The sequence below is a fragment of the Dromiciops gliroides genome, chromosome 1, assembly GCF_019393635.1.
Source record: "Dromiciops gliroides isolate mDroGli1 chromosome 1, mDroGli1.pri, whole genome shotgun sequence".
NCBI classification, from domain to species: domain Eukaryota; kingdom Metazoa; phylum Chordata; class Mammalia; order Microbiotheria; family Microbiotheriidae; genus Dromiciops; species Dromiciops gliroides.
This window is the reverse complement of record NC_057861.1, coordinates 693108772-693113640: the sequence shown is the minus strand read 5'-3', so window position 1 is coordinate 693113640 and position 4869 is coordinate 693108772.

Here is a 4869-nt window from a genome sequence, read left to right as displayed (position 1 = left end):
GAAAGGCTTTCTGTAGAAGATAATATTTTGACTTGAAGGAAGTTGGGGAATCTAGAAGGCAGAGGAGTTGAATCAAATGAGATGAAATCCAGTAATAATAACTGCAAAGTCTTGCACTTAGTTACAAAAATTCATACTCACAAATATAAGATGGGAAAGGCATAGATACAAAAGAGCTATTTTGAAAAGTATCCTGGGATTTTAGTAGACTGCAAGCTCAATATGAATAAATGGCATAATGTAGTACTAATACAATCTTGGGTTTCATTAGGAAATGCTTATCTTCCAGGAACTAGGTGGGATAATCCCATTGTACTTTATACTTGTCAGAACTCATTTGGTATAGTGTGTTCAGTTCTTGTCACTATGGTTTAAGAGGAGAATTGATTATCTTGAGAATTGATGCTACCTATAAATATTCCCACATCTACCCCATTTTTAAAAACAAAACAAAACAAAAAATGCACTTAATCCTTTCATCTCTGTTATCATTCTATATCTCTTCTGTGTTTTGTGACTAAACTGTTGAAAAAGCTACATACAATAGGTGCCTCCAATTTCTCTCCTCACAGTCTCTTATTAATCCCTCATGATTGCGGATCCAATTGTATCATTCCACTGAAAATGCTCTCTCCAAAGTTACCAATGATCTGAGTTGCCCAATCCAATGACCTTTTCTCAGTCCTCATTTCCCTCAACCTTGCTGCAGCCTTTTATACTTTTGATCATTCTCTCTTCCTTGATACTCTTCTATTTGTATTTTTTAAAACTATCTCTCCTGACTCTACTCCTATCTATTATTGTGGGTGAAAGATAAACTGTCTAAGGAAAACAAAGATTCAGTCTTTAGAGCATATCAATTTATTAAAGCAATTATACCAATTGTCTCCCAAATTGGAACCATACCCCTTCTTCACCTTAGTGCTCAACCCCACATACAGGGAGGAAGAATTTTATACTTTTAAAAAAATGATCAAATAAGGGCAATTTATTAAAATAAAGCAATAAAACATTAGGGAATCTGATATCTAATTTGTTGAATGATCAACAATTTTCAAAGTTGGGAAGAGGAGAGTGAACAGGTGCAATTCTCTGAAATAAGAAAATGAGACATTATACTCCCCACAAGTATCTGTAACCAGTCAAAGGGACATGGAAAAAACAGTAAATGATCAAAATAGGATCAGTTTCCAGGTAAGATATATGGGTTGCTTGAGATGTATAATTGTGAGAAGACTTCTTCCATCAATTATTAGACCTGACTGTGTCATGGTGCCACCCACCTGCTGAGAAAGATATTGTAAGAACCAGGGCATCACAACCCTGAGGAGGAAGCATGTGACTAGCATCCAGAAGTTACATCTATTAATAGAACTGACTGTAAGTCATGTCAGTCAATGCTACCAGCCAATTAGCTTGAAGATGTGTGTGGGGGGACCATCCCTCCTGCAGTCCTACAGGGAGCTTCTGCTCTAGGAGAATGGCTGATAAGTTCTTTTGGTTGGAGGTCTCTTTGGTAGCTGCAGGGCCAGGGTAGTTAGACTTTTTCTTTCTCAACTCCATGTGTTCCTCTATCTTTTGCTAACTTCTAATATACTATAATAAATGCCTAATGCCCAAACACTGGTGCTATAGGCTTCTAAGTTAAGGTCACCAGACATTAGATTTTAGTCACAAAAATTAGATTTTAAACATCACACTTTGGCGAACCATGAAATGGAATGCTGAACCCCCGATCTTCTGATCTTCCAGTTGGGTAAGAAAATTTCCCCTATTTCCTACATTCCTGTCCCTTTGAATTTCAAGGTAGTGCTAAGTACCTCCTAAGTACCATTTTTCTAATTTTAGACTCCTATTTCCATGTGTCCTTCCCTGTACTTTTTCCAATGGGTCTTAGCCTCTTGTGGTTTTTTGTTTTGTTTTGTTTTGTTTTTGTTTTTCCTGGCTATTCACCCAGGCCAGGATTGATATTGTGTTTAAGCTTGGTCCTTATGAATTAGAATATTCTATTCCTATTTTTATTCTTATTCTTACTTTTCTTTGTGTTATTGTAAGGAAATTTTTCAATTACAAAAAGGGGACTGACAATACCATAGAAATGAAAAATATCAAGAGGATTATAAATACCAGAAAATGCCATATAGTACACGGGTCTCCCCTAGAGAAAATAATCACTGAATGGGACTGTCATAAACTACCAATTCAGCCAGGCATGAAAAAAGCAAGGCTTATCAAACTGTGTTTTATGTGGCATAAAAAAATATATATTTTAGCTTACTAGAGAACCAATGGTTAGAGAATGGCTCTTTTGACTACTTAACATTGAAAACTCTACAAATGATCCTGCACTTTAATTCCCCCAAAGATTTAACTTATCGGAACCTCTGGAATGTAGCAAGTAAGGAATTGACCAAAAGGGGAGCAAAAGAGGGGGAATCCAAGCCCAGGCTTGAAGGCAAGCCTGTCTCGCAGGCTGAAACTCCAACCAAGAAAATTAAAAAAAAAAAGAGAAAATTCACCTGTAGAGGAGACAGAGAAGATCAAAATTCTTCTCCTTCAATAGCTCCCCACCCATGATAAAAAGGGTACTGTAGTAAAGTTAAAATGCTATATACCTTTTGGTCCCAAAGATTTAAGTGTATGGAAATGAGAAATTCCTAAATTTGATGAGGATGCCACAGCAGTTATCAGCCAGTTTGGGCAATTTTCCGAGTACATTAGCCCATTTGGAATGATGTCACTGATCTCATGGAAATTATATTATTCCCAGGGGATAGAGCCGATATAATAGCCACATCAAACTCCTTAGAAACATGAGGAAAAGTTGCTTTTGGATGGCCTTCAGAAGACCCTAACTGTGACCCCAATATCCCTGAATATTTTGATATGTGGAAGGAAGCAAGAGAAACAGTGTTTGAGGCAATGGAATCCTGTGCTAGAAAGACTGCTAACTGACAAAAATTTATAGATAAAGTTCAGTTACCTAATGAAAGACCTAATAGATTTTATATCAGACTGTGTAAGAATGCCAGGCAATATGCTAGACTAGACCCATTAGGTCTTTAGGAATACGTACATCTTGCATGCAGTGCACACGACTGAGCCAGCACAGCCATCTTTGTTTCAGTAGCATGGAGATGCTTGGAAGTTGTGTGTATTGGAGCACTTCTGTGTTGGTGATCCTATCTGACCAATATATGCCAAGGATGCACCGAAGGCAGCGCATGTGGAAGCTGTTAAGCTTCTTCTCTTGTCTAGTGTATGTAGTCCATATTTCACTGCCATGCAATAAGGTACTCAGGACGCATGCACTATAGACAGCAAATTTGGTTCATCTTGTCAGTTTACTGTTTTCCCAGACATGTAGTTAGCCTCAGGCCAAAGACCTGCTGGACGCCCCCAGCTTCACTATAGAGATATATGCAAGAGAGACTTTAGGGCTCTGGGAATAGACACTGGCAGCTGGGAGGAGATGGCCAAGGACCATGCCCAATGGAGTTCAGTATTCAGGAGCAGCTTGCATGCAGCTGAGGTGGGCCTCCAAGCTCTAGAGGAAGAAAAACAAATGAGATGCAAGAACCGACGGGCAACAGAGAGCGCAGTTTACTGATGTCCTCATTGCGGCAGGAGCTGTGGCTCCTGTATCGGACTGCGCAGCCACACTGTGGCCTGTGGCTCTTCAAGGCACTGATCCATGGTCTTCCGTGACTGGAAGAAGTCTACTACTAGACCCATTAGATGCTAGAGAAGTCCGTGTTATCTGTTCTCATTTTATATACCAGTCCTTATCAGAAATATTGAAATATTTTGAAAGGCAGTGTACAGGTTGGAATACCTTGAGTTCTGACAGACTTAAAGAAATAGAAACATATATTTATGAAGGAAATGAGAAGGAATAAAAGAACAGATAGGACATTTTAGCTCCAGTACAGGAAACAATGAGGCAGAGAGGCTGAGCAGTTGAGAATCACTATCAACCCAAGTATTGCTATCAACCCCCTAGATTTTGCTATTACTGCAATAGACAAGGGCACATAATGTGGTACTGTAAGACTATGCAAAGGGAACAGAGCCAAAACAAATATCGTTTCTCTCAGAGGAGTACAGAGAGGCAGAAACAAAATAAAGACAGATCTTTTCAGACAGATAGAGGCAGAACAGACCCTTTCAGAAAGATATAGGTGAGCAGAATGAAAACACTTACAGGCTCCCTCAGAGGGGTACATATCAGAGAGATATAGAGGATTGAGGGAGTAGGTAGGGGGAAAGGACTGAGGAATCTGAACACTTTACCTTTATAGACCCAGAGATTTTTAGCCCTCTTGGGCCAGTCCATTCACCTTCCCAAAGTAATGAACACCATGTAACCCTTAGGGTTGGAGATACTTGTTATGATTGTTTATTAGATACAGGAGCCTCAAGATCAGTCCTAGTGAGCAAACCTTACCCTGAATGTACATCTATTGGATCTCAATGTAGTTGGAGTTTCAGGGAAAACTCAAACAGCTGCAAAATTAACCCCTCATTATACTGTTTCTGCTACTGTAGAGACATGAAGTTTGTCAATGCTCATTACTCTTGTTTCTCTGTTCTTTTATGGTAACCCCATAATTATGTCAGGTGTCATGATAAATACAGGGTTGGATTTGACCTTGACATCTGCTACAAATTATATTAAATCCTTTAATTTCTCATAATGGTATGAGGATAATTAGGCAGATGATGCAAAAAGTGATGAAACAAAGATCAAGATTATTTTCTAAATTAATATCACAATTGTCTTCTCAATTTATTCTCCACAGGGCAGAGTGTAGTAATATTAAGTTTAGCGAATATTTCAGATTTCTTTTATTATGTTTCATGTGTAAA